The sequence below is a fragment of the Anarrhichthys ocellatus genome, unplaced genomic scaffold (genome assembly GCF_004355925.1).
Source record: "Anarrhichthys ocellatus isolate YVR2014 unplaced genomic scaffold, GSC_Weel_1.0 scaffold16, whole genome shotgun sequence".
Classification (NCBI taxonomy): Eukaryota; Metazoa; Chordata; class Actinopteri; order Perciformes; family Anarhichadidae; genus Anarrhichthys; species Anarrhichthys ocellatus.
This window is the reverse complement of record NW_022280046.1, coordinates 4,670,302-4,686,203: the sequence shown is the minus strand read 5'-3', so window position 1 is coordinate 4,686,203 and position 15,902 is coordinate 4,670,302. Positions and strand designations below refer to the sequence as shown.

Genomic DNA, 15,902 nt, shown 5'->3' with positions numbered 1-15,902 from the left:
ACTTGCATGAGCCGAACAGGTTTCAGAAATATTTGATTGAGAATTTAAAGATTTTTGTGCTTCACCACTGAAATGCATCTTTGGAGTCATTGTTTACCGTTTCCTCATATTTCATGTTGCCTCTTGATTCAAGAGGAAGGTGTTTTCTAACAGTTGTTCATAGTACTAATAATTCAAACGTGGTTTTATGTGTGACAGTAAATGGGAGTGTTCTCGGGGTGTAACACAAAGCTACTATCTGCATCTTCATCTGTAAACGTTCATGTCACAGAAATACCTGTATTCGTAATATATTATTCTGCATTAAATAGTATTCTTTACTGCCATTTATACTCTGTTTAGCTGCTAACAAAATAACATGATATTTTAATCCTGTACCTGAATTAATTAAAGACTGAACCATCCCGAAAATGAGTCCAAATACAAGCTGAGTCACTGTTAACGGTCCGTGGAGAACGGCAGATTAGTGAAAAATTAGCAGTCAGAATGGCATAGTTGTGTATAGCCTAGTTGAATGTAATGTGATTTGAAGTGTCTATGCTATGGCCTGAACATCTTATACAGGGGCACTATATTATACAAGCAGTGGAAGGTCCAGATGAAAATCTATTTTTTAAATTTTTTTTTTTTAAACATCTATTGAAAAAGATGAGAAGGATAATGTCAGACATCTTAAAAAAAACTGCCTTTGATTCGCTTGAATGCACTTTTGAGATGTTTCCTGATTGCAGCTAGTCAGTTTCTCTCTTCCGCCAAGGTCTCGGCCTTCAATATCTGATCATGAGGTTAAGAAAAACACACTTTTGTACTGCACAACATATTTGGTGAAAAGTGATGAATGTCGGTGAATACACATCAGTGTTTTTTACTAGCAGTGGTGTGAGAGACCAATAGAGTACCTTATCTGTGCGTGTTCTAAATAATGTACTTGTATTTGGTACACGTCAGTCTGTTTTTCAGCGTATTCAAATTTAAATACCACAACGTCGCCTGCCTTAATTAAACTCACTGTACACTGCTCATCCAGGTGTTTCTCTGAATGAGAGATCATAACTCGGAGACACGGTGCGTGACCGTAATGGGTATCGCTCTCCGTCCCACTGGCAGACTCACGGTATTTGTTGACTCATAAATCAGTTTGTAAACAAAGATGGAAGGAGCAGAGGTAATTAGTGGAAGCCGCCTTTATTGGGTTGGTAATGCACTCTTGCGTCCCTCGAGCTGCTAGCAGCTTTATTGTTTCACGTCTCCGGTATCACTCCGAGTTGATGCCTTCGCTGATGGACTCGTAATGAAAATTACGGATTACATTTGGCTCGTGGGGTTGTCCTCCCTGCTGGTGTTATTGTTTAAACCAAAGGCCTCCTCAAAATTTGTATTAATTTGATGAAATTTAATTAAAAAAAAGTAAATATGTGTTTTGTTTTTAGTTTTTACTACCCTCATATCAATGATATGTCACCCTACAGCCTCTTAGTGCACTGGTCCCCAATCCTTTTGTCTTGTTTAAAGCCAAGCAATGACTGCACATGTCTGTGAAGTCTTGAGCAGTAGAACTAAAGAGCTTTTCCTCCTTGCAGTAATTGGGTTTTTAGAGTAAAAATCTGTCACACAGAAGTTTGCACAATACATTGTTAAAGAGCCTGATTCTAAGAGGACTCTGCAGGGAGATACTCTAGCGGATGACACATGCCGCCATAACATAAATTGAAACTTCTGGCTGTCGCTTAATTTGTGACCCTGCAGCTCGCACCTGTGCGTAGACACTATATGAATGAATAACCAGGTAACCACACCTGGATTAGCCTAATATGTGCGTCCTCGACTTTGGTCGTGGAGTCAGTAAGTCAAACAAAAGATGTAAACAACAAACCTCTCTAAAACTATAATGAAATTATGAATTGATGTCCATGGGATCAAGATCGGGATCTGTTTTTCTTTTGGATTATTCAGATTTGCTATCAATTCAGATGGATCCTGTGGAGTCACAACATATAATGTATGCGAGCAGCAGTGAATAATGGTGTGTGAACGCAGCAAGCAGTCATTTCTGTCTCTTATTTCACCTCTGAAGTGCTGTGTTTAAAACCTCTGCTAATGCTCAGGTTGAAGAGTAGTCTGTCAAAATCCTGTCCAGAACACACTGACGTTCTCTCTCTCATGTTATAATTGGGATATATATATATATATATATATATATATATATATATAATTCTAGAAAACCAGCAGTTGTATTTTCCAAATGCAGGGCTAATTTGATCACAGACCTAAACTGTACAATGTAAGTTGTATGGAGAATTAAAATGATTATTAAAGAAATAGAAACCTGTATACTGTTTGAATCATACAGGGATATTAATCACCATCTTATGTTCCATATCATATCCCAAACATAGGCTAAGATATAAGTAGAATAAAGTTAAATTCAAAGTAAATATTTTAAGATAATTGTTGAAATAATAATTAAATCATAATGTATGGATCGGTCTTCTTTGGGGCGCATGTTGATATCATGCCTAGTCCACTAAAATGTCCAGAAACTTCCATTGGTAAAACCATCGCCTGTGTAAAAGAAGTGGAGGCAGCCTCTGGTTCTGAAGGCTGAAGCCAATGCAGAAGTGCCTTAAACCTGCATTCTGTCTAACAGCCAGCATGGGAAAAATAAGTCTGAGTCATAAGTCTATGAGAAAATGACCCTACTGCTCACTTGATTTATTACCTCAGTAAACATGAGTTTATGGTCTCAATCTCTAGTGTCAAGTCTTCTTCAATACAGCATGATGTTCATTTAATAAACTATGGTCCATTTAGAGTCAAATCTACCATAAATCAGGGTATGCTTTTGGGCATTCTGCAATAAAGTGTTGCACAACAAACTGTTGTAGCCTTGTTGATGCTTCACAAGACAAATAAGACGAGACAAAAACAGTAGTGCATTCCTGTAGTGCATTTTTAATATTTGCATTAGGAGTGAAACACTGAGTAAACAAGACTCCGCCTCCTTTTCCCCCTACACACACTCTCTTGTCCAAATATGGTCACAAAATTCCATACTCGAGGCTTCAACACGGTAGTCCACAAACCAATTAGTGACATGATGGTGGCTACGTCCACTTCTTCTTTTTTTTTTTTTTTTTTTTTTAACAGTCTAAGGGTTAAACAAGAAGGGGAAAAAAAACGTAGTTTTTAAAATCAACAGAATTTTGTGCAGCATAAATGTGTTTTCCTGAACTAGCCCTCCAGGTCTTCCATCCCTCCCTGCTCTGTCTGCCTCCTCGTCTTCCCGCAGAGGGCCACTGAATGATGGCAATCTGACTGAGATAACAATAATCTGGAGTCCGGCCAAATCTATTTGCACACGTTCAGGCCCGTAGACCTTTCGTGCCAGTTGTCGTTTAGCTTTCAGGAGGTGCATCAGCAGTTTCCATGGCAATATTTGAAAAATCCAGTTGTACTTCTGAGTTTCATCCAGAGAGAATCAAAGCCTGTGAGCATCTGAGTTTGGGGTGTTTGCTGCCATGATTCTCTGTGACCTTTTTAACTCTGGTACTGCTCTCCCTAACCAGTCTGCCCTTTTCTTCTCGCTCACTGTCTCTCTCTCTCCCCTCCTCCTCCTGCCGCCCACCTGCAGCGTATTGACCAGAAACAGCAGGATCCAGCCTTCCTAAGATGATTAATGCATAGATAAGATTTGCTACCTGATAGCGAGGTGCCTGACTGCAGCAACACTCCTCTCCAAGTCGAGCGTGGTGTGTGTGTGTGTGTGTGTGTGTGTGTGTGTGTGTGTGCTTTCCTGATTGGCTGTCAGCAGAATTGAGTTTTAGTGATCGAAACGTTGCTTGGCAGCAATAATCTGTTTAAAGCTCAGCAGCCGGTTGGAGCCAAAGAACCAGACTGTAACGAGTCCACTGGAGACGGTACTTCTCAAAAGCAATAATTTACGTCTGGCATTTTCAACTCGCACTCAAGCGGCTGTGATCGATATTTTTTTAATAATAGATCACATGACTTTGTGTGTGAAAGGAGCCGCTCGTAGTGATGAATCCACAGGGATATCTGCTGTGCTGCAGTTCCCCTCAGCTCTACGGAGATTTATAGCGTCTTTCGACTCATTGTTTTTGTTGTGCGGCTGTAGCATTTCTGTTTTGGTTAATTCTCAGCGCTCTCATCAGCGTTTTAAATGGAAAAAGCTCTGATAAACCCACTGTACACTACCTGTGCAGCACAGAGCAGCAGACAGACACAGTCAGAGACTAACTGGTGAACATGGCGGAGCATGTAAAAGCCTGCTGTTTGTCTCATTAGTTGGAGGAGACCAAAACGGAGTTAAAAGAGAATTTTGGCGAATGTTGGACTGGATACTTGGTCTTAATGTTACTTAATGTTGCTCTGTATCTGCTGAGTGTGTAAATAAACAATGTTTGACAACAAGTTTGCATTTACAGCTTGTCTGCTACCCCCAACATTTAAAATCAAGCTGAAACAGCAAACGACGGCTGCATATGCTTTTATTGCACATCAGTGCATGTGAGCGTGCCCCACTGGTTAGCTTACGAACGCCGCTCTGCACTGCTCTCCTAAGGCGGTTACAGCTGACAACAAGTCCCGACTGACAGCGTCGGCGCGGAAGTGTGCCGTCCACCCTCCGGTTCCCCCTCAGCACTGTTGCCGTTGTTTGCACTGTTAGCGCTGTTGGCACCGTTTGCTCCAAGCCACCCGCTGCTCCGTCTCCATGTTGAAAGTCGTTGAGAGGCAACAGATATGCTCTGAATATTGCATACAGTAATTTTTCAAGCTAAAAAATGCAAAAGATGTGCTGGTTCAAGCTCCTAAAATATGAAGATATTCGGCTTTAACTGGTCTAAAATGATGTGCAACTTCTTTTTTTGACATTTCATAGACTACATGATTAGTTGGTTAATTGTATAAAATGTATCAATGGAATAACCGATAACAAAAATACAGTATTACAACCTTTTGGTAAGAGTATTGATTACTGTATTGACGGCTTCTCCTGGCAGATCATTTTACCATACAAACCTGGCTGCTCTGATCACAGATGATCACACATTATGGCCAGACGGCAAGTCTACAGGCCGGTGATATTTTGTAATTGAATATACTTGATAGGTCAGAAATCCAGTGCGCTGCAGTTTTGACACTGAAGTTGACGGACTGCATGATGAATACACAAATTGAAACAAGTCGATAATGAAAATGAGTTGCAGCTGTATTTGTAACCAGCCCCACCTATGTGCATTGTTTTAAGCTCCCTGTAGTGGTTGCAGTTGCCCTTCGGTGTGAGGAGGGAGACAGTGTGACACATTCAGGTTAACGATTTGATCTCGAGTGTCTCGCTCAGTTCAGCCAGTCAGTTTGGATAATTCACAGCCGGATAAGCAGGAGAGGGGGTGAGGGAGACGGAGGATTTAGAAGTAAGTTAGAAGTAACATAGCCGTGATCGTGGCAGTGTGTGTGTGCAGTTTATATATCAGTGAATTAATGCACCTCAGAAGCGTTGAGTCCCAGAGTTTCTGAGCCTGAGCTATATGGTATTTTTGAGGTTGATACTGATATATATTTTTTTTAAACTTACTTTCTCTGGTGGGAAAACGGAATAATGGATTCAAATACATCTTTGACATTCTTGCACTACGAGGAGAGGGAGAGAGAGAGAGGGGGGGGAGAGACTGACTGACTGACTGACTGACTGACTGACTGACTGACTGACTGGGATTACAACTTGTTATGATGGGGAAGTCCTCGCAGTGTAGTGCTGCTTTAATGATGGAGGCTACTGTTGATTTATACACTGCTCTCGGAGGCCTCTGTGAGATAGATGGATGCTGCTTCACATTCCTTATGCCGTGGTTTCCAAACAACAAATCAGGCGTCGGGACACTGAAGTAACTGGATCACATGAAACGTTTCTCTTTTTGATCAAATTTGAGGATTAGTTTATAAATTGAAATAAACACTTTCCTACCTTTTTTTTTGGCTAATTTTTGGGGGCATTAGCCAAAAGAAATACTGTTTAAAATATTGTGCTTTTTACTCTCTTTCCAGGTCCAAGCCAAATTTCTCACAACTTGAATTAAATATTGGCTTTCTTCCATATTGATTGACTGAAAATATTTGCTCCATGTGATAAACTTTCATTAATCACATTTTTTTCAAAGGACCAGAGAGCTGAGACCAGTTTCAGATGAACTGACCATGAATTAATGAACTGAAAAGTAATGACATCTATATGTCACTGCCAAGAAAACACCATGGGACTAAAAACACTGTACTTGTCTCCCCTCCCCCCCTTACTTCTGTTCTACTTGCTTCATCTTTCACATGAAGGCTTGCTCTTCTCGTCTTCGCAAGATGAAAATGTCTGTCTCTCGTCTTTCTTTCTGTAACCTGCTTTGACAGATTTTTCTTCTGATACCTTTCCATCGAACAGGCTCTGATGCAGAGTTATGGGCACCTGGAGGCAGAGCCTCAGTGCAGCATTCGTAATGTCCTCTGGTTGTGGGGAAACCCTGACGTTTAGATGTCTCTGCACAATATATAGATATTGTTTTTTTGTATTTCTTCATCGCTCTCTCCACTTTGACAGGCAGGAGTCATGCAAGGGCAGAGTGATCCTCTATTACACTGCTTCCTTTGACATTTTGTGATTTGGTACCATCCTTGTTTTGTTTTTTCTGTTCCTTGCCACGCTGTGGGAGGAAAATATTTCTGTTTTTGTGCTTCCGAAGGACATTTCTGCAAGAATTGGATTCCTGTTTTCTTTTACCACACAGTTAAATGAGCCGAGTGGAAGAAAGTGGGCAATGGAAAATGTCACTTTATCCAAGAATTGACTTGGAGTTCTAGCTGGACTTCCTCCATAGTCAGAAATTCAAACTTGGAAAGAAGAAATTTAAAGCAAGTGCATAAGACTGTAATATATCTTTTAATTTTATTTCTTGCTAATATGTCTTTATTTTTCTGTGTCGCTTGACTTGAACACAGGCGATTTAGCTCAACACCAGAATACGTTGTCATTGCCAGGGTTTGAATGTCCCCCTCCCTTAAGCAAGGCACTAAAACCCTGAGTTGTATGGTGAGTTTTGTTACGTTTGCTTGGCATCAACAGTGCCAGTTTTGGAAGTTCTCATCTCTAGAGCAAGGCACTAACATTGTCATGGTTAGAAGCATATTGGCTTCCCAAGTCGAGGTATTAACACTGCCAGGGTGTGGAAGTCCAGTTCCCTGAAGGAAGACACAAACATGCCAGGGTTGGAATTTTGCAAACACCATCGGGGTTGAAGTTTCAGTTACTGCCAAGTGTGAATCACACATTGGTGCTTTTTACAAGCGCCAATGCTAAAAAGATAGTTGGTTGATAAATTGGTGGATTGACAGAAAATGAATCCTTGGCAATTTCAATAAATTATTAATGAGTTAAGCATCAAATAAAAGTACCAAACACTGAATTTGAGTATTTGCTTTTTGTTTCTGCCTTTTCTTTTTAGTTGTCTGATAGATCACTGTATACAGCGTGCACTGAAACCGAGCGTGTTTTATTGATACTTGAATCTTTTTAGGGAGGGTTCATGTGTCTGGTAATCAGACTTTGTCTGTGCTACAAAAGGAAGCAGCAGATTAGAAACTAATTGCGTCTTATCAATAATAAATGGAACCAGCAGCAGTGAATGAACTGTAGTCACAGAAATGCCACACTGGTGTGTGTGTGTGTGTGTGTGTGTGTGTGTGTGTGTGTGTGTGTGTGTGTGTGTATATGAATATATATGTATGAATATATGAAACATGAACCATAATTAATTGCTTTCAACAGTTGGAAATAAAAGTACACGCACTACTGTCAAATCTGGTAGATAAAATTCCGGTGGAAGAGAAGAATGTGGATATTCATTTTTATACCTGCCTCATAAATCCAACAGCTTCAGAGCAATTAATAAATATGTTTCAGTAATTATTCTGAAGTATTCTTTGTATTCAACCGTGAAACTCACAGAAAAAGCCTTTTAAATTACGGTCTGGTCCTTCTTCTCCTTTTAACGTTCTCAGGGCTGTGAGGGTTCTATATGGCCAGTGTTGATCCCTCGTCTCCCCTCTCTTGCTGTGAGGAGTTGGGTTGATGTGCGTCAGAAGTCTCTGCACAGCTCAGCGTAGGGGAGGCTTCAAGGGAAAGTTTAAAAAAACGAGCGTACCCAAGGAGAGTTGAGTGAGAGAAGGGTAGAAAGAGGGAAGCAGCGGGAGAGAAGAGGGAGGCATGAATGAGATAAAAAGAGACGTAGAGAGCGAGGGAAAGGAGGCAGAAGGAAAAGAATGAGGGGAACATATGAAGTTATCTGAGGTTGCGGACGAAAAGTCAAAGAAAGCATAAACAATACCAGTTTAGACATCCAGTCAGATCTTGCATAGTTAGTCACAAATTAGGGTGATGAGAGGAATATGGATACCATCTTTTATCAGTGTATGCAATTTGATGTCACAAATTGCATACACTGAACTTTTCATAGAACATAGAACTTTTCAGACATTTTTTATTATTTTGAGAATATGTAATTCCGGCAATATTTTTTTTTTTTACCGGAAGTTCAGGACGTTGACGCTAAATACGGGGGTTCACGCCCTGCTTGTGGTTAGGTGTCGGCTACCTGGTCAAGGTTAAAGAAAGGTGGTGGTTTTGCTTGAATATGAAGTCGACACATCCTGTCTCATGCTACAAATCAGTGATCACCTTTTCAACTAAAATCACATCTTTTCTAACATTAACTGCTTTGAGTTAAGGGCTTCTTGCTGCGTACTATAGCAGAGACGTCTCTTCACTAGGGATGGGTATTGTTTGGGGTTTTTTTCCGATACCGGTGCTAAAACGATACTTTTTTCTTCAAATTGAACAATATATTAAGTGTTTAAAGTATACTATAAATATAAATAAATACAAAACACTTGGCTTCAAACTACAGCTTCAAACTTTTTAACTTCAAACTATGAACAATATATTAACTGTTAACAGTTTACAGTATACTTAAATCAATATAAATAAATACAAAACACACACACACTCTGTACACACACTACAGCTTCAAACTTCAGCAATTATTTTGCAGAAATATGAGCATATTTGCCGTCTCTGGCAAAATACGACACATCTCCTGACTTATTTTATTTTACCAGTTGGTTGCGCTAATGCGCCAATTCATCGTTTGCCAACCGCCACTACACCTCAAAGAAGAAGAAGAAGAAAGTTTTGCATGCCTGTGGACGTTGTGCTTATGAGCGCCACCACAGATCTCGTTTTTTTTTTTTTTTCTTTTTTTTTTTTAATAAATCATGGGCGAAGCTTCGCCAGAATGATGGAGGGGTTTGTTTCTAAGCGCGCACGGCTCGTCCGGTTGTAATAATACTATGAGTGAGGAGCGGAGGACCGAGGCTGCCAGGACGGATGTGTTGAAGGTTTCACGCGACAATAGGTTGTAACTGAAATGTTTCCTGCCAGATACGAGTATAAACCCAACATATAAAACAAAGCATGGGAAGGAGGCAGGTTTAATGCATGAGAGAAGGGGGAGTGACTAAGATGAGAGCGAAAGAGAAAAGGCAGAGAGAGAGAGAGAGAGGAAAGGCTAGTTGCCTGGTGACGGATGCAGAATGAGAGAAGGTGAAGAAAGGAGAGCAAATGAGGAGGAGGAGGAGGAGGAGGAGGAAGAAGAGAGGACTTGTTTTCCAAGTGCAAAGAGTTACTGGTCACGATGCCACATCTGCTGCTGCCATCCCTCCCACTGCGCTCTCTGAGGATGAAGAAGAGGTGTTGGCTCTGTCTTTACATCGTGTGTGTCTTATTGAATGATTCATGGTTTAAATTGTTGTAATGAGTGTGTGTGTGTTTTCAAACAGGCGGCCCAAATCACAATTTTAGACTGCAGTGGATCTTTTTTCTTTTCGTTAATTTTGTTCAACTAAAGCATCACAGATATCACAATCTCGCATCTAGTCAAAAACGCTATTCTCTTTGTGACACCCCGATGTTGTGTTACATCAAGGAAGTTGAATTATGAAAACAGTTTCTTCTGTAGCCTAAACAATGAGTCTCTATAAATCTCCGTAAAGCCAAAGGGAGCTGCAGATTCAGCTGATAGTTCTCGTAAGTTCATCACTACGAGCGATCCCCTTTCACATTGTAGCCATTTGATCCATTGTCACTCTGAAAGTATCTGTTAAAGCCGCTTAGTACATCCTCACTTCATAGCATGCGAGTGTGATTATCAGTGTCTTCTCTCTGTACCATTGTCCGTTCCTTATACTCTTCCATGTCCTCTCTTCCCATTTTATCTTTACATTGTGTTTTTCATGTTCCCTCTTCTTCTTCCTCTTCTTCTGTAACTCCCTCTCATCATTTTCTTTGTCCTCCTACTCTTCCAACAGGCCTTTTTCACAGCGGACATTTTTAATTTGTCATAATAGGAAAAGCACAGTTGGCACTAATAACATTAACGATGGGTCTGTTCGGAGCAGCAGTCGAGTATATAAGGTCCAGAAACTGGCGTGCAGAGAGCGTATTAACCAGACCTTCGTAGTTTGGTCCACTCACAGAATTAGTGTTAAATGACCGTTCTTAAATCCTGCCTCATTTTGTTCTCCAGTAAGAGTAACAGAACCTGGCAGAACCAACAGTTACTACGAGGAACTTTCGTTTTAGGTTGATTTTGGCGGTCTCTGTGGACAGAAGCAGCAGTAGTGTTTCCGAGCACTGATCGGCAAATGTGTCCGTCCGTTCCTTTCCCTGCTTTCTATTGTTGTCCTGGATGTCCTTCTTTTTTGCTGTTGATGGTTAACTAGAGATGTTTTAGCGAGAGCCTGGAATTTGGGGAATTGAGTTTTCTTGGATTTTAATAGTCTCTGCAGCTACTTTTTGTTGAATTCTGCTTCATTTCATTCTGCTTCATTTCATCCTCCCTTTGTGTCAATTTCTCCTCTTCTTCTTTAGTCTTTCATCCTCCTGTGTTCAGACAGAACGTGAGGCAAATTTTAGAGGCGGTGCAATTGCATTTAAAGTCAGGGAAAACACGTGAGGAGACTAGAATTTGCATCTAATCATGTCTTCACATTGACTATGGATGTGATCATGCCGCCTTTCAAAGTTTTCTTTGCATTCTGTCTGAAAACGCAGTCCTCCTGTCTTTCCTCTCCTCTTCTTTTTTCTTTACCTTACTTTTCCTTCTGGTCTACTTCTTGCTCTTGCTATACATCTTCTGCATCCTTCTCTGTTGTTATCCTTTTCTTAATTCTTAATTCTGTTTCTTTTATTCCCTCAACCTCCTCTTTGTTCTCGTAGTTGTTTTCGTCCTCTTTCTTTTATTTCATCTACCCCTGCTCCCTTGCCTCTTCCTCACACCCTCGCTTTACCTTCTCTCACATCTTCTGGTCTTTCCTCTCCTCTTGCTCAAACTCCTTTCCTTCCTTCTCCTCCTCCCTGTGTTTCTCCTTCCATTCTCCCTCTCGTCTCTCTACCCTTCCCTGGCTGTGTTTTCTCCCCCTCCCCCTCATTTAGAGACTCGTGACTCTTATGGCTGACGTAACTTTATAATAAGTCAAACAGAGGCGTCTTTTTTTCTTCGTCACGTACATAAATATCATCAGCAGGGAGAGTGTGAAATGTGAGAAATAATCAAATTCAGTAGAAAGTTCTCGCGCACGCACGCACATGGAATCTGCTGGAGACTCAAACATTTTTAAACTGCAGTTTTGTGGTCAGCCTGTTCTCCTCATCATCTGTCTCTTCTCCTTCCATACCTTCTTTATTTGTCCATCTGTATTTTCTTCCTCAGTAAAGTAACCCTGTTTTCTTTTGGACTGATTATGTCATGCTAATGAATGATGAATTATGGAGACTGCCCATCCCCCAAAAAACAACCGGTCAGTTGGCAAAATCGGAAATCGACGCGATTCTTTTCTCAATTATCGGTCATTTTGACAGCCAGGGTTGTAAAAATGATGTCGTAATCTGTTGAGATCCGTTATTTTAATGACATTTTTTTGATTCAAATTAAAAAAAAATGTATTTTATAAGTCACATGCTAAAGGCATAGTTGAAGGCAGAGCCTGCGAATCTAATTTAATATACTTTTTGTCAAATTCAGCAAATATCTAATCTGTCTGCTAGCTGTCCGTCTCTTTGTTCAAAGAAAAAGAAAATCCGGTGTTCGTACACAGCCCTGGCTCTGTAAACTGGAAACAAACAAAGTTCATCAACGGGCCACTAGGGCTGTATTTAAAGTCATTCTTTTACATTCAAACCTTCTTTTGAGGTTTTTAAATGAAGCTTCCAATGTCTGTTAAAGTTGCGAGCCTCCATTTTTGTGGATAGTATGGATTAAAACAGGATAATTCATCAGATTAAAACATGTTTGGAAATTTAGATATAATTACATCAATCTTTTTTTCAATACATTTCGAGTTTTGGACGGAGGACCGGGACAGTGGCACACATGGGGGCGACGGCAGCAGCACTCACTGTACCTTATGTGTGTTCGTGTTTTTTTCAATAATTCATCTCCCGAGCAAGCTTATAGATTATGCATTTATAAGGGCATGGAGAGAAATGACGAACAGAGACAAGACACCGACCATCACTTTTCATGACAAAACACACAAAGCAGATGCAGGCCACTCCTCATGGCTCTTTTCATGTTGTTCTGCTGCCACACTGGAGACTGGACCGACCAGACTCTCTGAATCTCCCGATCTTGCGAACACTAGCTTTAACGGGAGGAAATCCAATAATTTAGAAAATAGAGCGAAACAAGGTTTAGATCTCAGAAGACAGTGCGATTGTACTTAGCTCTGAGCTAAATAACATGTCAGCTAGCCTACCTGCTAACAATGACGATGTTTAAATGCTGATGTTCAGCACGTATAATGTTTTAGTTTAGTGTGTAAGCATAAGATTTGCTATCTAAACACAAAGTACAGCTAAGGCTGATGGGAATGGCATTCGTCTTGGTGTTAAAGGGACAGTACACCCCCACATAAAACATGCATATTATTCCTCTTACCTGTCATGTGTTTATAGATGGTTTTGTTGTGAGTTTCCTAGTTTGGAGATATTGGCTTTAGGGATTTATCTGCCTTCTCTTGAATATAATGGGACTTGGTTTGTGGTGCTCAAAGAGCCCAAAACTACAATTGCAATGGATCTTTACGGAAAGTATGACACATTTACTTAAGATTATCCAAAGACCGTGTTGTGAGCATTTTTTCATGTAGGCATTATGGTTGAAAGAAAATGGTTCCGAAAGGAAACTGCTCACAACAAGGTATGTACAGCAGTCAAATTTGTTGTTCCTTTTTTCCGGGGGTTCTTATTTCCTTTAAATATCTGTTGTCTTGATTGAAACTCTTCAAACGCAGCCCATGGGAATAATTTGAGTTCATTAATAGTCCCAGACACCGCACTTCTGTTCCTGACACTATCCTCATGGACCGACTGAATCGATAAATATTCATACTCATTTGTCTCCATTAACCGGTTTGCTGCTGACTGGAGCTGCCGTGTTAATCTGAAACAGGAGGTGGACATTACACCAGCGACTGCCATTTGTGCTGACTCGCTGACACTGCCACTGCCGGGCGAAGAACGTGGCATTACGACATGATGATCAGCAGTCGAGCTATAATGGCCTCCATTGTGCTGGCAGGAAACAACAATGTGAGTGCTCACTGAGTCACATTTCGCCTCGGTGTGCCTAAACGATTAACACCTGATCAACTTGTGAGAGGCGGGCGAGACGGCATGCTGGTCTCACGCAGGAGGTCTCATTTCAGAGGCGACGTAACCGAACATCTGTAGCAAGCTTTTGTCTTCCATACTTTACACTACATTCCCCTCTGGTCGTAGAGACATTTCTCTTGAAATCAAAAGTGTCAACTTCATGGATCACCAAAGTTATCAAATTTCATCCTCCTTGTACATCTTCAACTTTTCATGGCAATCCTTCGAGTAGTTGAGATGTTTCAGTTTGGACCAAAGTGGAGGACATACCAACCAACACTGCCGTCCATGGAGCCATGCAGCTAGCACGGCTAAAAATCACCTAGAAATTATGATTGATACCGACTTTAATTTTCAATTACACCTTAGCAGCATCGCCAAAGTACCCTTTCATCATCTCTGGAATATCTCAAAATGTCAACGCTTCCTATCTCAGTCAGACTCTCCCAGTCACGGCCTGGGAATGAGAACGGGCTGGTATGGCACATACTGTGTCTGCTATGGGTGTGAATTAGTACGATACTACATTACAAGTGTAATAACCGGAAAAATTGGATGGTTTGTAATGTTAAGTGTATGTTTTCTAAATACAGTTAATGACAAAAGAATACTCCCTGCTTTTTCTGCTGTTTGTAGGAAGCAGCTTTGTCTTCATGCTGGGATTTGAACTTCGCTTGCAAGCTGTCAAACTCTTAGGAGAAAGACTCTGTTGTTGTGTTCTGCTGAGTGTCCCTGGGTTAATAATTTTAGATAGGAGAGGACATTCTTTCAGTGTTTTTAACAGGGCTGTAATGGAATTTGCGTGACTGCCCCATTGTTTTCCACCTTCGGCTCAGCTGAGGGCTCACTTCTGCAGATGAGTTTAGATAAATCAAGAAGACATCCTTAAATTTTAACAAGTTTGTTTTGATCCTGAAATGACCGGTCCTTGGCCTGCTTTACACCTTAGTACAAAATCATTATACCTCACATTCTTCCTTAGCATTTCCAAAATAAGTTATTTGTTTTACTTCCTTGGTCCTCTGGTTTCATTGGGTTCAGTTCATTTCCATAAAAATCGGTTTGTATCTTTGTTGTTCACATTAGTGCTTACTGTGAACTCAGTTCCATCTCCATGTCAGCTGTACGTCTTTCTTCTGTACCAGTCAAGCCCATCCAATATATTAACACAATTCATTTTTAAAAACTTCTCTCTGGTTCACTGGGAATTGCTGGAATTGCGGTCCCCGACTCGGAGGATGTTTACGCTTAATGTCAAAGTCTTAGCAGACTGGATTGGACTCCGTTGCCCTTTTCACATTCAGCCAATGTGGGTTGAGGGATTGTAAATGTTTCAGAGCATCTCTGCTACTGTCGGGGGGCAGAGTCTGGTGCTGCTGTTGATGCTGATTTGATGGAAGGAAAGACACGGACACGTGCATGTGTAACGTCTCTATAAGGGCTTTAGCAATGAAGAAGAAAAAACTGTAAACTCAGTGATGTGAGCGGTTGTGTTGTCTCAGTAAATCCATTGTTTGGTCCAGTGGCCTTTCTTGTCCCTGCATGCACTCAGTGCATTTTCCTGTTAAACAAATCATGTGGAACACAATGAAAGACAGAATTATCCTTGACATGGAGTGATGTCACTATCCTGCCGACGCCGCCAACAATATTCCCCCAGACTAGTCTGCTGCTGTTTGACTGAATGGTGCTTTTTACTTAGCAAACCTACAGCTTTCAGTTTCAAGAGTTGAAGTTAAAGCTTTTTCTACAAATAATGGTATAACAATGGTATGTGCTTGGTAAGAAACGAGACCGTTGGATTAAATAGCTGAGCTGTTGAGTGGAGTGTGATTACATTTTTGTTTAAATGTAACAGTCTTCTATACATCTATAGAAGAGAAGGCAGAGCGCACCAAGATGGATGACAACGTGGTGTGAAAGCAGAAGCTCTGAGATAATTTATAATGGGTGAGGTGATCTGTTCCTGACACCCAGATATCTTCGAATAAAAAGACCAGAGAGAAATGAACAGTTAATAGAGTATTGTCTCCCACCGTCAGTGTTTCAGTGATGGATGTTGTTTTGTCATGGTAACTGTTGTGGTAAGGTGGCCTTTAAAGGCCTAAAAGGTCACCAACATGAGCTG

General features: G+C 40.8%; 1 protein-coding gene across 1 annotated transcript in view; it reads left to right on the top strand.

Moving 5' to 3' along the window:
* LOC116388012 (ras-related protein Rab-27B-like) overlaps positions 1-15,902 on the top strand; it is a 41,114-nt gene that overhangs the window by 1,269 nt on the left and 23,943 nt on the right. The gene's annotated exons all lie outside the window — the stretch shown is intronic.